This window comes from Taudactylus pleione, unplaced genomic scaffold (assembly GCF_031769625.1).
Source record: "Taudactylus pleione unplaced genomic scaffold, aTauple2 ptg000377l, whole genome shotgun sequence".
NCBI lineage: Eukaryota > Metazoa > Chordata > Amphibia > Anura > Myobatrachidae > Taudactylus > Taudactylus pleione.
This window is the reverse complement of record NW_028284778.1, coordinates 6,813,567-6,832,959: the sequence shown is the minus strand read 5'-3', so window position 1 is coordinate 6,832,959 and position 19,393 is coordinate 6,813,567. Positions and strand designations below refer to the sequence as shown.

Here is a 19,393-nt window from a genome sequence, read left to right as displayed (position 1 = left end):
CGGCCGTGGAGCAGCCTTGAGGGCTGGTAGACTGACTAGTTGTGGCCCGAGGGTTGAAGAAGTTGATGTAGCCTTTGGGCTATGCAGCAGCCTTGAGGGCTGGTAAGCCTTGGCAAGCTGTGGCCCGTAGAACAAGTTGCGGCCTTTGGGCCGTGCAGTAGCCTTGGCAGCGGAGGTCTGGTGAGAGACCTGTGCCGCCGGGTTGACACAGGCGGTAGTACACAAGATTGCTTACTTAGGACACTGGATTGCGGCCTGTGTCACCGGGTTGACACATGCGGCGGTACGCTGGATTGCGGCCTGTGCTGCCGGGTTGACACAAGCTGTGGTATGATGGATTGCGTACCCTGGACGCTGGATTGCAGCCTGTGCCGCCGGGTTAACACAAGCCGCTGGACGCTGAACTGCGCACTCTAGACAGTGCTGTCTGTGCCGACTGGATGACACACGGCAGAGCGTGGATATGCGGACCGTGCCACCTAGATGACACAAAAGGCAGGTAACAAAAGCTGACAGGAGGACTGGGTACTCGACTGGATAACCGGACACAATGCCAAAACCGGAAACATGTGAAACGCCATCACCGCCATCGGAGCAGCGTTCGCACCAGAAGGAAATAGGCGCAGGAACCAATCCAGAAAAGCAGGGATGATGGACAGTTGATAGGAGGAGCTCAGCGAATGGTCCCCCGACGTTCACATGAGTGCCTTGTGACAGGCCCCCACCCGGCTACTTCTTGATGCCACCGGCTGGAAACATTTTCTGGGGAGAACACTGAGTGCACTTGTGACTCCATGGGTGGTATTGCTTCTATGTAAAGAACCAGTGACAAGTCACACGGGAGAATCAGCCCACGTTACCCCCACACACCTTATAGGAACTCACCATTATGTGTCACGTTAAGTTGGAGATCCTCTGCAAGTCCCTTAAGATTGATCAGTTTGAGGACCTCTATGGTCACTTCCAGAGCGACTTCCTCTTCATAATGATCAATGAGAAGGTCTTTCGTGGAAAGCCTATCTGCCGATTCCAGTCGCCCACGAGGGATGGGGCGTTGTTTTTTATAGTGGAAAAAAGACAACTTGTTCTTAAATCGTTTGAAGTTTGCGTGCTCCAAATTCTCCAAAGCCTCACAGAGAACATCTCCAGGTGTCTGGCTTGTCTCAGACCAAGACCCTGAGCAGAACAGAGTAATGCGAAATTATCAACTGAAACTAAATTAGGAATAAAGTTATAAAACATTTTGGTGGAAGACATTCCAGCCAAATAACTTGTGCATAGTTTCATTTATTAGTAGAAGTGACAGATACAAACCGATGGGTCAGTATAAAGAATATCGTTTACTGCAGATTAGACTACCTGGGGTCCCCCAGCTGTACAGACAAGGAGCATGCTAGGATATTTTCTTATGACATTGGAGGAATTACAGGTCTGACCATCATCTATAGACCCCAGTAGGCAAATTGCCACAAAACAAAGTATGAGAACTGCTGGGTTTATTCTCAGACCTGAGAGTAACTTTTTTGCCTACATAAAAGGGAGAAAAAAAACAAAAAAAAAGGGGACTAAAGAAATACATTAAAACCGGACTCAGTCTTTTGCCCAGTAATAAAGGACTAATGATCCCACAGAACCGGCTTCTGGGCTGCTGCAGATTCTACATTGAGAGAATGATTATTATAAAAGCCATCACTTACTTTTTAAGGAAGGAGGGGTCATCACGCAGGAGGTAGTTTACGTATCCTAAAAGGGGGAGAAAAAAATATGGCTTTATAATTCCTGGTTACTTGCCAAGGCCCTTTGGAGTCTGCAATAGGTCGGTGAGCAATAACAGAGGTAATTCTGTAACCTTCAGCCAATTATCTAGCTACTTACACAAACTATTGGTAACACACTGAAATCCTGATTTATGTAAAAAAAAAAAAAAAAATACGAGAAAGGATGAAAATTAAAAGAGGCATTTTCAGACTCAATTTTACCCAAGGAAATATAAAGATTAGAAGCTGAAGATATTTATTCTGATAGACAAATAAGGATGGGGCTGTATCTGTAATGGCACTTAAGTTGGGCATACACGTACAGGTAAATTGCCTGACAGGCATTTTATCCGACAGCCTAACATCTTAATAACCGTATAACACTACCAGGCAAGCGTGCGACGTTACACAGGCAGTGACCTGAAGTGGGGGGGAGGGACTACCTACCATTATAACACTACAAGACCCCCAGACATAACCAATGACACTGATGTTTTTCATTTATTTTCCATGGTAAAGGGAGTTTAGTCATTGGTAGGAAAGTGGGAAGGGTGAGGTGATAGAGTGAAATTAATGAAACGAGTGTACAGATATTTAAAAAACACACCAGTTACCATATGTTGTTCCTTGCCCAATTAAAAGGCTAAAATGTGCTCTACCCTTTTGGAGGGAATGGGATTGAAAGGCCGGTGTAGCCGCTGGTTCAAATCCCGACAGCGGAGATTCTGACTGGGGTAGGTAAGTATCCTACACACAATGGCAGAATACACTATCAGACTTCCACCGGATGTTGCCTAAAACTTCAGCTATATGGAGTGGAACGTACGACAGGCCCCAATGGCACGCACAGTGGAAGTATGTGTTACTAGGCTTCCGTCTGTTGTCGCCGATTACCAGAAATGGCAATAAAAATCATAGTTATCCTAATGGAGCTTTCTTTAAACAATGCATAGACCAGTGAAAAACAAATAAATTTGAAGTGAAGTTCAACACCTGTAGTTTTTGAAAAATATTTATATATAATATTAATATATATTATAATATATATATATTATATATATATATATACACATACACCCACAGTGCCTTGCAATAGTATTCACCCCCTTAGCATTTTTCATGTTTTGTTGCCTCACATCCTGGAATTAAAATGGATTGTTTGAAGGTGTGCATCATTTCATTCACAGAACATGCCTACAACTGTGAATCAAACAACATTTAGGACAACATAACAGAAAACTTCAGCGTGCATAACTATTCACCCCCCTAAAGTCAGTACTTTGTCGAGCCACCTTTTGCGGCAATTACCGCTGCAAGTCGCTTTGGATAAGTCTCTATGAGCTTGCCACATCTTGCCCCTGGGATTTTTGCCCATTCCTCAAGGCAAAACTGCTCCAGTTCCTTCATGTTGGATAGTTTCTGCTTGTGAACAGCAATCTTCAAGTCTGACCACAGATTCTCAATTGGATTGAGATCTGGGCTTTGACTAGGCCATTCCAACACATTTAAATGTTTCAATAAACCACTCAAATGTTGCTTTAGCAGTATGCTTCGGGTCATTGTCCTGCTGGAAGGTGAACCTCCCTCCCAGTCTCAAATCACAGGCAGATTGAAACAGGTTTTGCTCAAGAATATCCCTGTATTTGGCACTATCCATCTTTCCCTGAACTCGAATCAGTTTCCCAGTCCCTGCTGCTGAAAAACATCCCCACAGCATGATGCTGCCACCACGTTTCACTGTGGGGATGGTGTTCTAGGGGTGATGGGATGTGTTGGGTTTGCGCCAGACATAGCGTTTTCCTTGATGGCCGAAAAGTTAAATTTTAGTCTCATCTGACCAGAGCACCTTCCTCCATACATTTGGGGAGTCGCCCACATGCCTTTTGGCAAACTCAAAATTGTGTCTTCTTATTTTTATTACTAAGTAATGTCTTTTTTCTGGCCACTCTTCCATAAAGCCCAGCTCTATGGAGTGTACGGCTTATTGTGGTCACATGCACAGATACACCAGTCTCTGCTGTGGAACTCTGCAGCTCCTTCAGGGTTACCTTTTGTCTCTGTGCTGCCTCTCTGATTAATGCCCTCTTTGCCCGGTCTGTGAGTTTTGGTGGGGGCGGACCTCTCTTGGCAGGTTTGTTGTGGTACCATGTTCTTTCCATTTGATGATGATGGATTTGATGGTGCTCCGGGGGATCATCAAAGATTTGGATATATTTTTATAACCCAACCCAGAATTGTACTTCTCAACAACTTTGTCCCTGACTTGTTTGGAGAGCTCCTTGGTCTTCATGGTGTGATGCCTCTTGCTTAGTGGTGTTGCAGCCTCTGGGGCCTTTCAGAAAAGGTGTTTATATTGACAGATCATGTGACACTTAGATCTCACACAGGTGGACTTCATTTCACTAATTATGTGACTTCTGAAGGTAATTGGTTGCACCAGAACTTTTAAGGGGCTTCATAGCAAAAGGGGTGATTACATATGAACATGCAAGTTTTCAGAATTTTATTTATAAAGATTCTTTTTTTTTTTATTTATTTTTCTTATTGCACTTCACCAAATTAGACTATTTTGTGCAGATTCATCACATAAAATTCAGATTAAAAAAATAAATTACAGGTTGTAATGTAACAAAAAAGGTAAAAAGCCAGGGGGGGTTGAATACTTTTGCAAGGCACTATATATATATATATATATATATATATATAGCGCCAGGTATATATGTTAGACGTTGCATATCTGTATCCCTCATAAGGAGGGAGTACAAGTGGTGAAACATTTGATCACCAACAATCCACACTGCACAGGTCCTTACATTGAGTTTTTTTTCTCTTTATTGGAATTTCTTCATTTTTTATGGCAATTTTTGTTTACACAGAGGACAGGCTGCGCTATGGGTTCCCCTGTATGTATGCCTATATGTGGGAAATTGAGCGTGGCATCTTTTTTTAATGGATGTGTGTCATCCAAGATCAAATTATATTATTGCTACATCGATGATCTCATAATTTTTTGGTATGGCACTAACCAAAATTAATCCAATAATCCCATCAAATTGGAGTTTACTACTGATAAACATAATATCCATTTTATTGACATTCTTACATTGAAAGATTCAAAAATCAATACCTCCCTGTATGTAAGGCCCACAGTTCACAATACCATTTTGCGCTATGAGAGCTTTCACCCAGAGTCCACTATCAAGGGTTTACCCTTTTCACAATTTCTGAGGGTGCGCCAGATCACCGCGACCCTGCAGAAACTGAATTACAACTTAATTCTAGGATTACAAAATTTAGGGAAAGAGGTTACCCGTATAAAGAACTGGTAAAGTCAAAAACGAAAGCTATGTTAAAAACTAGAGTAGAATTACTTATGAATACCTGTAAAAAAAAAAAAAAGTTAAGATCCCGTGGGTCAATCAATTTAATACCCAAAGCAAATTCACTAAGAAAAAAGTTAAACAACTGTGGCCATTGGTCACGACAGATCCTGACCTTCCTTTGTTACATACACCAGAATTATGTCTAGTTACTCCAGAGGCAGAAATATTAGGGACTCCATTGGCAAGACAGATATTTCAGGATTTGACAAATCTAATAAGCATTTTTTGAGCAGAAGGAATGGCTGTTTCAAATGTCTTGGATGCGTGACCTGTAATGATCATATTAAAATGGACTGAGATCAGGCACCCTTTTTCAGGGAAGAAATTTGATATCAGATGGCCCCTCACGTGTACGTCAAAGTTTGTAGTGTATGTCATCAGCTGCCCGTGTGGCCTCTACAATGTGGGCAAAACAGAATGTCAGTTCAAAGAGAGAATGGCCCAACACAGAAGTGCCATACGGGCAGCACTACTGACAGGTAACAGTGAGCAGCCGGTGGCCCGGCATTTTGCTTAGTCTAAACATAGTATGGCCACCTTACGCTACAGGATTGTGGACCATGTGCCATTAACAATGAGAGGTGGCAATAGAGCTAAAAAGCTTTTACAGCTTCAATCACGATGGATCCATTGCATGGGTACAATACAACCCAGAGGGTTAAATGACTCTTTAGGTTTATCTAATTTTCTATAAACCGCTATTTTTAAACCGTTTAAACCGCTATTTTTAATTAGTTTAATATAAACCACTATGTCACAATATTTTATCTTTACTATATAGATCTAATATTTATGTATACATTTTTATTGTATTCAAACATTTTTTCAACAGTGAATGAGAGCTGCCATGTCATGGTTTGGTACAATACACTGAATAGTGTTTGGTGTGTGTCTTTTGCCATTTTTTGCATTTACTGTTTTGACTGTTAATAATTAATCAACTTTTGGTACGATGATTGTCTCTTTTTAATGATATTTTAATGATGGATTATGTTATTTTTTTCACATTTATTTGTCCAATTTAGCTTCATTAATATTGGTGGTACTTTTGTGACAGATATAATTCATGTTTTTTTAAGCATGTAATATTCTTCATATTTATATCTTTCACTTTTTTTTGATTATACACTAACTGGTTCTATGAAACAATTTACATAGTTTTTTTTTATTTTTTCACACGTTTATATATTTTTATTTTGATTCATATTTCTTCATATTCAACATGGTTGTGTGTATATAGGTAATGTTTTTTTTTTTTTACATGTCTTAATCACACATCGTTTTTTGACTATTACAAGCATGGCATTCACAAATCTTTTTATGTGAATTTTTTATGTGAGTAATGGAGCACATATACAGCATTTTTACACAAGTTGTTTTCCGTTTATATTTTTTTAGCGTCGTTATGGCTACAGTCTGCGTCCTGGGGTGATCACTTCTGGCGACAGGGTGATGCCGATACCGGAAGTGCACACGCCGGAAGTCAGACTGGTGTGATCGCAGTTCTCATTGGGGGAGTATGGAGGTAAGCTTATTTAAAGGTTTGTTTTATGTGGTGTATTTTATCCTGAGGAAGGGTAGATGTTTTGTTCCCCGAAACATAGATGTTTTTGCACTATGCCTGAATAAATTTTTTCACGTTCTATGAAGTCTCTGAGTGCCGCCTAAAATTCGATGTGGATGTATGTGGAGGCGCTTCCCTCATAAGGAAGGCACCGGAGCATCAGTAGCCCCAAGAGGGCCACCCAGGGTGCTGGGCTGTTTGGTCACTACTTTGAGTGACAGATAGCGCAGTTTGTGGGTGGTAACAGGGGAAGGTGCTTGAGAACGGGGGAGTGGTGCGGCAAACACAAGCGTGTCTGGGCATCAAAACGGCATTTTATGGGTGTGCATAATTAGCATGGAAGCGTCATTGTACACGTCACTCGGTTGTTTATCAGCCTGCAGTAATCGCAGAGCTTGCGGTGGGGTAGGATCTACCTCAAGGGCTGCGAGCAGCTCCGATGGTTACGATTAATCATACACTTCCCGGAGATGACGTGTGTTAAGAAAGGTGGGCGTCTTTACACCGGCGTGCAATCACTCTGCCGTCGCTCTCCAAGACATAGAGGGCATCCTTAAGCCAGGCAGTGCGAGCGTGGAATTTGCATACCCGGACCCTTTTGGCTGCGAGAGCGCGCAGCTTAACGTCCGGGTCTGAATGAGCTCCTACTGTAAGTCCAAAACGCGTTGAGCTGGTGACTGCTGTAATTGGAGGGACCTCTGGAGGTTGACCTCGGGGATCTGGCCGGGGCTGTGTATGCGAGTGTCCGGGACTCAGGAATCACTACCCCGTTCATCTGGCGACCTTTGTGGTACAGAGGGATAGGTCCACAGGCACACCACAGAAAGTGGTTACATGCTGTTTTTATTGTTGGAAACTGTGAGTGCAATGTATGATTAAATTGTTACGGTTTTATTTAAAAAGCTGCACAATCACCTTTTTTCCTTCTATTTAGGGTTCTGTATTGTGGAGGAATAAGACCATATTGCTTACGAATGTTGTATAACCTGGATACCCGCCAGAAAGAGATCGCCTGATTCAGACCCACTCGCGAGCGGCTGTCCGCTCGCAAGTGGGTCGATGTTCTGCACTGAGCATGCGCACGACGGAGGGAGCTCAGTCGTGCGCATGCGCCAGACGCGACGAGCGAAGGACTTTCCTTCGCTCGTTGTGTCTGATCAAAGGGGGCGTGCTGTCGATGTTGATTGACAGCACGCCCCCTTTGGTGGGCGTGCCTCCCTGACGGGGGCGTTCCTAAGGGAACGCCTACCGTCAGAAGCCGGCCCACTGACATCACTAGTGATGTCAGTGGGAGTGATTTTGGCTCTGATAGAGCCAAAATCACTCCGGGCCTTGCGGTTCAAAACCTCAACCGCAGGCTCCGGCTCGCAGTTTCGATGGTCGCGATGGTCACAACCATCGCGGCCATCAAACTGCACGCTCGTATAGGCTGTGGGTGGTGACCCACAGCTATACGAGCGTCCAGGAGGACGGCCCTCATTCAGAGCGTACGGCTCTGAATGAGGGCCACTGACTGTTTATATACACACAGCTAAAAAAGTTTTTAAAAACTACAGGTGTTGGACTCCACTTGAATTTATTTGTTTTTGCCACTGGTATATGCATTAAAGAAAGCACCATTAGGATAATTATATACATTTTATTAACCAAATGTTTATTTTAGAGACTTGTGAAAACTATATTTTGTTATGCTATAGGTTGCATATCTGTGTATGTACAGAAGTACGGTAAAGTTTTTTGTTTTATTTATCAGATTACCTGAAGTAAAAGTGCGCTACCCGACTACCTGATGCTTTACATTGCCGGATACCAAAAGCCACCGCCGTCACTGGCACAGGTGTTTGTCATTTGAAATGTTGCCATTGATACCGGGTCCACTGCACAGGTAAGTCTCTGGCTTTGGTGGAGCTGTGGGAATGTAGTTAAAAAGCTGGTGGATGGGATCCAGACTGCCAGCAAAATGCTGATGCCGCCATCATGAATTAGATCAGGAAGTCCGAACACCGGGTAAGTATCACTGTCCCCGGGGAGAGAGGGGTTAAGTTTAGGCACCCCTGGGGGGAGATTAGGGTTAGGCACCTCCCAGGGAGGATAAGGTACCCCCAGGGGTAGGTTAGGGTTAGACACGACTAATGGAGGGGGAAAGTTTAGGATACTTACCGCACCTGTCGGGATCTTCAGTCAACAGGCTGCCGTCAAGATTGAGCTGCCGGTATTTTATACCAAACCCAAACTGTGACCATGACTAAGATCCTCAAGTAGGATTGAAATGTTGATTTACTGATGTAAACTTTGTTTGAAATATAGTAAAAACCTTTTGCTGCTAGAATAGCGAGTACATCTATAATTTTAGGTATATAGGTACATGATATATAGATAGCTATATAAAGCCAGCCTATACAAATTCTATACCTGCAATTTGTTTTTAAGTACAGGTATACTCCCAGTACTTAAAAACAAAACAAAAAAATTCAGAAACAAATGGCTGTAAATGGTGCAATAAAGAATTAAATATAACTTAGTTAACAATTGCATGGGCAGAGCAAGTTCTGCTACATTGCAGGTAGTGCCCCCAAGCCGATGGTCGCGATATTGATTTAATCCTGCAACTTCGGACACAAGCATCAGATCAGAGATGCTGGCAGTAGGCGTCATTCTTTAAAACGCCTCCTGCAAGCATAAGCATATTAGTGCAAAGACGCAGCTGCTGTGCAAAGCATCAAATCAGACCCATTAACCCTAAGGAAGTCTTTTGGTAAGACCTTCTCCTCCTTAATTATTCACTTTGCCCCATAGCTGTATTATCCAGATATAGTGCCAGCAAGACACTATGCTACAACCACCTATGCACCAGCGGGACCCCACACTACAGCACCAGTGGGACCCCACACTACAGCCACATACAGCACCAGCAGGACCCCACACTATAGCCACATACAGCACCAGCAGGACCCCACCCTATAGCCACATACACACCAGCAGAGATGGACATTGATAGTCGATGTTTGCCAACCATCTATGTTTTTGTTGTGATTTAGTATTTTTACCATTTGATGGCAGCATTCCAATGTTTGCCGCCATCAAATGGAAATTATTCAATGGTCTTGTGATGTTTTTTTTTTTTTTTTAAATAATGCTGAGAGCTGCGGTGTCCCTGCATGCAGCTCTCAGCATCGGGAATCTTGTCACCAGAGCTACTCCAGGCCCCGTCCCCAATTTCATCTCATCCCCAGTCCTGTCCCCCTGCCAGCCATGGTAAAATGTCATTGCGCATGTCAAATTAATAGTTTTTTCCATCGAAAACTTTTGATGTGATGGTTACTTACCCATCACATCGAAAGTTAACGGTGGAAGTAGGGATGGGAATCATTTGATGTTTCATCGGAAACATCGATCAGATGGTTCTGTTAGATGTTTAGCCCTGCAATGGTGAGGATTCAATGTTTCCTCACCATTGCTAGATTTCTGTCCCAATGTTTCCATTTATTTATTTATTTTTTTAACTATGTGGCGACAGCTGCAGTTACGGTGTGTGTGATGTTGACATTTCAATACACAGTTTACACACACTGCTGTGTTCGTGCATGCCGCTGTGGCTAACATAGTGAAAGACACTCTGGAAAGCCAATCAGCAGCAGCACATAGAACAGCCCCATCCCCGGCTCACTGCCACTACCCTCAGTGAGTGACTGGCTGCAGGGTGAAGGCCTAAGGGCTGAAACGCGTTGGGTCCACACACACTGAACACTTGTGCTCAACACTGTATGGTTACCTTCCATCCATTGATCACGTGACCGCACCTGACACTAGAGCGCGCTCTATCCGGAAGTCAGAGAAGCCAGACACACAGCACTGCAACCATCAGGAGACCACCTGACAGCTGCCAACCCCGAGGAGAGGAAGGTGCACTCACCACGCGGCATACCCCTGCCGGGAACACCACCAGCCCTGCTGCACTGACCACGGACCCACATTTCAGGTATACGCCCAGCGACCACCAGGACCAGGTGAGCAGTTTGCTGCGTCCCTGGCGAGAAGCCCGAACTACTCCAAACGGTCAGCAAGCAAAAGTCCCCACATACCAGGTCTTCTGCACTTGTGACCCACATCACCAAGTGCAAGCATCCACTGTAAAAGACTTGTTTTTTGGACAGGAAGCCACCAAGGACTTACACAGGTTGGGACGCCACCTGTCACCACTTATCAGTGTCTGAACTCTTTCATACCACTATTTTTTAGATTGTACTGTATCCACTGTGTGTAACCATCCATAGTGTTTGTGCTGTTAAAACCACATCGCAGCATACCATTGTGTGTATTGTGAAGCTGATTTACATTTATGTTTATACCCTATTAAACATTTGTCATATCGCTCAGTGGAGCTCAATTTATATAGTACCTCATTCACCATATGGGAAGAATATATCCATACACCACCAGGGGTTGAATATCCATTAACCACTAGACACCATTACTACACCACAAGGGGAAGCGCAATAGATACTACACTATTACTATTATCCCCCAAGAGGGCTGGCACCCTCTTATCTAAGTGCTGCATACCCCGGCCATTAAACTCCAGTGCGCAGGAATACCAAACTTTTGTTTATATTTTTTAAAGTTGCTAGTTTTTGAGCTTGTTTTTGTTGTGTGCATTGTTGAGGCATCCCTGGAGGTAAGTAAATGTGTATGTGTGTGTGTGTGAGGGAGGGGGGGGGGGGGGGGAGGAGAAAGGTTGTGTCTGGGGAATAGAGGGCAGTAGCCAGTGGATAGGTGAAGTTGGAGGGTGCGGGCATGAAGGAGAAGTAAACTAGATGGCAGAAGTGAGGCAAGTACATGGGGGTAAGTTAAAATTACAGAGGCTGTTACAAAGAGGGGATAATGGAATTAGACAGGTGACAGGAATGAAGGAGGTAAAGAAGAGGGGTGAGAAAAATGTGGAGAAGAATAGTCAGGTAAAGGAAAGGTAGGTACACACTAGACGATTTGTGGCCTGATCCTGCTGATTGGGTCGACATATCTTCCACATCGGCTAGTGTGTAATAACCACTATGCATGACCCTGCGCAATCCCGCGGGTCGTCCATCGAGGACGTTCCGTGGGCCTGCATGTAGGGCCGATGGACCGACCCAGATGCCGACGCCGGCATAGTGGATGGAGCCGGTGCCCGACATCGGACATTTGGATCCCTCATCATGCAGTATGTATTGACCGCCCGATATATATTGCGTGGTCGAGTGTCGCATCACTGGACACACATCGGCAAGTGTGTACCCAGTTGAAGACTGGCAAGGGAATGAGGTATGAAAAGAGGGAGGCGGTAAAAATATGTAGGCTGGTGTAGAGGGAGACTGGCAATATGGGCAGATAAGGCTGTGCATACACTGAAATATGTAGGTTAGACAAGAGTAGGAATAAAGGAAGTTGGGCATGTGAGGACAAAGACACCCCCATAAAATGGGCTTTTTGGTATTGGTTTGTGCTTGTTTTTCACTTATAGGTTGCCTGTTTTCCATTTAAGAGTTGGTAACACTGGCTGCAGGGTTGGCTGCATGTGTGCTGCTGGGGGGCAGTGGCTGACAGCAAAACACTTGTCAGCCAATCAGCAGCTATTGGCAATCAGTGAGTGACAGGTACTCACTGCAAGTGCTGTGTGTGTGTATATATTGGCCCTCATTCAGAGCCGCTCGCTAGCAGTAGTACGCTCGTTCCGAGCGATGTTCGCACATCTGCGCATGCGTACGGTTTTAGTACGCATGCGCGAACCAGTCAGTGCGGCCAAAAATCGTTTGTACGCTATATAGCGAGTGCCTGCTATTTTGAGTGACAGAATGAGGCGTATGTGGGTGGTAACGGGAAGGTGCTTCAAAACGGGGGAGTGGAATTCGAACGCAGGCGTGCTTAAAGATCAAAACGGGCGTTTTAAGGGAGTGCATAATTAATACAGCAGCGTCATTGACCACGTCACTTGTTTTTTTTTAACTCAGAACTGCTCGCAAAATTGCGGTTGAAAAAACCAACCACAAGAATAGCGAGCAGTTCATACGCTGTACGATGTACTCGATTAATCTAATAAATAGCGGACATGACGTATGGTGCGAGCGGCCAGGGGGCGTTTTTATCAAATAAACGAGCGTATGTTTTGCTCGCTCGTTCAGACTTAGAGGTGTGAACAGACTGCAATGTGCGAACGGATCATTTGAATAGCCACCCCTTGTTTTTGAACGAACGACCGCAAATAGCGAACGGCTCTGAATGAGGGCCATAGCTCTCTCTCTAGGCACAAAGGTACAGCAGTCCAATATTAACCATTAATACATTACAAAAAGTATGGTTTTATATATGTGTGTGTTCGTGTGAACATCCTCAGGACAATAATGTAGCAATATAAAAACATGTAGCCACAAATAGTGCTACTTACCCCACTCTAAATAGAGAAAATACCAACCCAGTGAGTGACCGCCGGACCATGAGGTGCAGACAGCGAGGCACTCAAAATTAAGTCTCACAGCAACACAAGTTGAGGCAACCACGCTGTCATCTGGTAACCACTGACACAGCCATGGTGCTAGATGACAGTGTCCCGGCAGTACAAAAACTCCATTTAATATCAATGTTTCAGGGGAACTACTTGTAATATGCTACCTAATGGTGCATACACACGGTCAGATTTCCCCGGTCGATTTGAACGATAATATGAGATATGGTAAGAACTTACCCTTGTTATTTCTACGAAATCCATAGGGTTCCACAGGATACCTTGGGGGTATAGGCGATGAAGTCAGACATCGGGCACCACAGAGTTAAGTTTTCAGCCTCCCAGGATGCACTGGGGTCCCCCTCCTATACCCCGCCCCCGAGCCAAGGCAAATCAGTTACGTAACAAGCCATAGGCCGGAGAGGAAAGAGACAAGAAAGTTCTGGAACACACAAGAAACACATTCTAACCAGAAGGAGACACAAACCGGTGACCAGATGAAAGCCCATCTGCAGTACAGGTGCGACAGTCCTGTGAAACCCTATGGACTTCGTAGAAATAGAGATAACAAGGGTAAGTTCCATATCTCATATTTTCTACTTCAGGGTCCATAGGGTATCCACAGGATACCTTGGGGATGTCCCAAAGCAGTATTCTTTAAGGGTGGGGATGCTCCTGTGCTGAAAGGAGAATAAGCCACCCGAAGGAAGCATCCTGAGAGGCAAAGGTGTCAAATGCAAAATACCTCACAAAAGTATGGACAGAAGACCACATTGAGCTGCTCCCAGAATGAACACCACCGAGATGGCAGGGAGATTGCCCTCCGCCCAAGTCAGGATGCGGGACACCTCTGCCAGTGCTGCCCAACTTCGGGTTCCTCCTTTGGCGGTTTATGTAAGCCACCGTGGTGGCGTTGTCCAATTGTACCTGCACGGGTTTACCGTGGAGAACATGTTTTGCTTGCTGGAGAGCATTGAATACCGCGAAGTTCCAAGATGTTTATTGGAAGCGCAGCTTCTGCCGGGGTCCACCTGCCCTGGAACAAGTGTGGATCCGTGACTGCTCCCCAGCCTCGGAGACTGGCGTCCATTATCAAAAGGACCCAGTTTGCCACCCAAAAGGGATGTCCCCTGTTCAGGTGAGTCATTTGCAGCCACCAGGCCAGAGTCAGACGAACTTCCGGAGTCTGCGTCTTTATCCGATGGGGCAACCCATTCCATCTGGAGAGGATCAACTGCTGCAGAGGTCTGGAGTGAAACTAGGCATATTCCACCATGTTGAAGAGTGACACCATGGAGCCCAGTAACCTCATCGTTGAGTGAATAGACACTCGGCAGCTCTGAAGGCAACTGCGTACCTTTGCCTGTAATGCAGAGATCTTTTCCTCCGTCACAAAGATCCTGTGTTGTGGAGAGTCCAACAAGGCCCTGAGATGGAGCATCCTCTGCGAGGGAACCAGGGTGGATTTCTTCCAGTTTATTAACCAGCCGTGATTCTGCAATACTGAGATTGTCAGCTGCAGATGAAGCTGGAGGACCGCTGGAGACCCTGCTAACAGGTCGTCCAGATAAGGTAACATGCGGACCCCCTGCATCCGCAGGTGGGCTGCCATGACTTTGGTGAAAACCCGAGGCGCTGTTGCCAGACCAAAGGGCAGTGCCTGGAACTGAAAATGTTTGTCGAGCACTGCAAACCTGAGGAATTGCTGATTCATTAAGATAATGGGGACATGCAGGTAAGCGTCCTGAATGTCCAACGACACCATGAAATCCCCAGTATAATGGAACGCAGGGTCTCCATCCTGAATCGAGGCACCCTCAAGGACTTGTTGAGGGATTTGAGGTTGAGGATGGGTCGGTAAGACCCATTGGGTTTCTGCACCAGAAAAAGATTGGAATAGAAACCCATGCCCCTCTGGGAGAACGGAACAGGCACTATAACTCCAGCCTGGAGCATAGAGTGCAACACTTTCTATAGTTCCAGGGCTTTGTTCTGATCTGACGGAAACCTGTGGTGAAAAACCTGCTGGGGGGCCTGCGCCGTAAGGAGAGGGCATACCCTCGAGAGACCACCTCGTGTACCCAAGTGTCCTTGGTAGTCAGAAACTAAACACTGGTAGAACCGAAGCAGGCAGCCTCCCACTCTGGGGATCCCCCAAAGGGAGGCCCAGTCCGTTAGGCCGAAGGCTTATTGTCCGACTTGGGTGCGGGGCGTCTTGTATTCCAAGCCTGTTTCTTGGGCTTGGCAGACTTTTTGGGCCCGGCCTGTCTCAGAAAAGACTGCACTTTGGACCTACCCTGGCCCCTGTAGAGCCGAAAGGATGAAGTACCAGATCCTGACGGGACTGTAGCCGATGGCAGACATGCAGGTTTAGCTGCTGCCAGCGTGGCCACTATCTTGTCCAGATCAGTGCCAAACAGGACCTGTCCATTAAAAGGCAAGCATTCTAAGCCCTTCTCGGAATCTGCGTCCGCTTTCCAAGAGCGCAACCATAGGGTGCGACGAGCGGCCACAGCTGCCGAGGAGATTTTGGAGGTGAGGAGACAGATATCCAAAGGTGCCTCATTAATGTACGTGGCTGAGTCTCTGAGATTGCACACTAACTGCGCCTGCTTTCGCAGAAGAGTCAGAGTACAGAGACGCCTCCAAACTATCAACCCAGCACTCCATGGCTCTGGCTACCCAACACACGGCCATAGCCGGTCTGGACACCCCTCCAGCAAGGGAATAATGGACTTAAGGCATATTTCAACCTTGCGATCCATATAGCATCCTTTAAGGACATGGGCAATGCAGCACTCCTCACTAGGCGCGTTACATAAGAATCCACTTGCGGAGATTCCCACTTGAAGAAGTAATTATCCGCAAAGTGGTATGCAAAAGCCAAACGTTTTTGAGGCTGGTACCGTTATCCCGGATTTTTCCACGCCTCCTCTAAATGATCCACTAGCTGACCAGATAGAGGAAATACAGTGGCATCGCCCTTAATATCCTTAAAGAAGGCGAATTTGGATTTGGCCACTGGGGGGGGGTTAGTCATCCTCAATAACCAAGGCCACACGGACTGCCCGTAAAAGGCCAGGTATATAGACCTTAGACTCCTGATTAGTACGGAGGTGTCCTTGTTCAGAAAGATCAAAAATCTCACCGTCATCAGACGGCACATCATCCTCATCATACTGAGCCGGCTGAGACGCTAAAGACCGCAATGATAATTTCCCGTTAAATGTCCGACAGGTGTTGCACCGCATTGGAGAAGGAATTCACCCACGCAGGCTCTTGTGAGACCTGGGGAGGGGGGGGGGGCAAAAGCGGGAGTCACTGGGGTACCATTAACTGTCTACATGGGTGAGGACACCACCGACTGCTGTGAGAACGCAAGGGGCGTCGCTAGCTGGCCCACAAGGGTTGCAAGTGCCTTAGCAAAACAAGCCCAGGGCGGTTCCTGCACAGACGCAGTGACAGAAATCTGGCGTAATATAAAATAACACACCCTACATAACCCCTCAGCGTTTCCATCACCCTCCACTAATGGTACATTACATGTGGTACACTTTAGCTAAAGAGGAAAATCACGTTCTCTCTCAAACATAATGAGTGTAACAGAGTGTATGTGACACACCTCACAGACAAATGCTTGTATAGTGAGGCAATGAACACCCTGCAACACTGCATCGCAAGGGCTTTAGCAGAGGAAGAATAGGGATAGTAAAATGGCTGACAGTCATAAGTGAAAGTACAGGCAGCAGCGCTAGCAGTAAGTCACATACAATGCAGAAACAAATCCCTGCACTATCAGCACTGTGATCAATTACACAGACACAGAGCCTGGGAGGAAACAGTTCTTCATACACCGACCTTAAATCGAAGGTGAGGTATGCGGGGAGACCCGGACCGCGATGCCACCATCTCCAGCATCCAGCAGCGTTTGCCAAGTCACAGAAAATGTCCGCCGAGGAGCAAAGAGTAGGCGGGCCCGGGGGAAGCGCTCTGACGCAGCCCACTATGGAGGCACTGTGCAGCGGGGGAGGTGCCGGCTGTATACAGGGAAGGCACGTTCCCCTGGCCTGCATTTAACCCCTGGGACGCCGGACTTTGCCGCTCAGCCATGGCCCGCTGTCCCAGGAGAATAGTGGAAGCGCAGTTAATACCTGGCTCAACTTGCAGCCAGTCCCCAGGGAGACCCCTGCCTGGGGACTTAGGACTGTGTTGATCGGCGGGTACCCTCCGCGGGACCCCGCAGCGTACCTGTCCCCTTGAAACCAGCCACAGTCCAGGCAATCCGGGGTCACAGCTGTGACCCCATACACCTACCAGCATCCCCGGATCAGTACCGGCGTTCTGGTCCGGCGGGGTGAAGGAGCGACAGCATAGATGTCAGTACTGACAATCTATGCTGTGCAGCTCATTTTGTGCAGCCACAGCTGCCTTGAAGAAACTTCAGGGGCCATAACAGCCCCCCTCTGTTACAGGTGCTCCGAATCCGAGCACCTATGAAATGGATTTGCCTTGGCTCGGGGGCGGTGTATAGGAGGGGGACCCCAGTGCATCCATCCTGGGAGGCTGAAAACTTAACTCTGTGGTTCCCGATGTCTGACATCATCGCCTATACTCCCCAAGTATCCTGTGGATACCCTATGGATCCTGAAGCAGAAATATTGTTACCATTCAAATCAACCAGTTTCTGGCCCCTTCAAGCGATGGTCGATATCGACCAGGTTAGCCCGTTTACTATAGGGACTCGCGATCGTTGATCGCACATCGTTAGTTGGTGCATGTTGCTGGATGGTCTATATCGAACATCTAGCACATGCAGGACGATCAGACGATATCGATTGTTGTCTGATCGCCTCGTGTGTACGGGCCATAAGTAGTACCATGTCTTTACAGATCTTATAAAGGAGTTGTGTATATTTTAAATCCTCTGAGTGCCAGTTTTTTTTGAACCGCTGGACTGTATATACTGTAAGCCTCCATCAAATAAAAGCAGAAGGATGATTTCACAAATGTATTAGTGTATTATATTAAGTAATTTACTTAAAAAAAAATAGAAACATTGGTTAACATCAGATATTCATTCACAAAAAGAAAAGATGGATTACTGCACCAGTCATATACATTGTTTATATTTGAAATTAAACCCCAATATTACTATAATTCTAGATTATTATTATTAGGTACCGGGGGTGCTGCCTAATGACAACCAAACAAATAATATAATAGAAAAGGAAAAAACTAGGGGTTATCTTTGGTGGCGCACAATGTCAAATAAAAATTTACTTTTATTAAATCTTGTATAAAATACCATAATATTGAAGCAAAATATTAAAACTTATCACAAACATACATACAACAGTGATTACAATTAGACAAGTGTGAATTAAAAGGAAAGGTCCCACTGTTTACCTAATATATTAGTAGATATATATTTGGTGTATTCCAATGTAACCAATATTGTGACAGTGTAGTATAAAGGACGATAAATAAACACAAAATAGCCTATAACGATGTATAGCACCCTTACATATTGGATTAATATCCAATCATACGGGAACGTATGTCATTAGTAATAAACCAATAAAGGATGCGTTAACTCTCGTTACTATGTTGCTGTGAGTAAACCTGCAATATGTCAATGTATTCTATACCAGTCCTATCGGTCATATATCAGGCGCATGGAACACTAATTAATTCACAATCTGCTAATAACCTTATCAGGCTGTTTGGATCACGGATATAAAACTACAGCATATTTACGCTGTCTGTGGATTCAGATGTTGTTTCAAGATTTGCAATAAATGTAATTTGCAGCTGCCGAATTGTATCAACCACAGCTTTACAATATGTCTATCTCCGCTGCAACAAATTCCCTTATTAGTTGACTTGAATTATGCCCCGCTACATGAGTACACATTATTGATACAATCATACATAATCCACACGGAACTTTTAATATTGTCAAACAATTATATTGGTTCATAAACCGTCATAATAGAAAAGGATAGTGTGGAAGGTTCTATAGTGATTTTAATTTACAGCTGCTAATTTGTGTCGATTGCAGCTTTATAATGTATCTATTGTTGCCATCATGTGCACATTTATTAGACAGTTTACGTTGTCAGTATGCAGCTACCATGAGCAGTCACTGCCTGCACTTTCAGATAGATCAATTCGCCTTATGTTAGGACAATTCATCTTGTGTATCCAAGTC

General features: G+C 45.2%; 1 protein-coding gene and 2 pseudogenes across 4 annotated transcripts in view; 1 reads left to right on the top strand and 2 right to left on the bottom strand.

Annotated features, from left to right (window-relative positions):
- The window catches only part of LOC148508098 (NACHT, LRR and PYD domains-containing protein 12-like), a 68,379-nt pseudogene extending 66,660 nt beyond the window's left edge, over positions 1–1,719 (bottom strand).
- Positions 1–19,393, bottom strand: part of LOC148508095 (uncharacterized) — a 598,632-nt pseudogene that overhangs the window by 130,234 nt on the left and 449,005 nt on the right.
- LOC148508097 (uncharacterized) overlaps positions 1–19,393 on the top strand; it is a 399,047-nt gene that overhangs the window by 89,211 nt on the left and 290,443 nt on the right. The gene's annotated exons all lie outside the window — the stretch shown is intronic.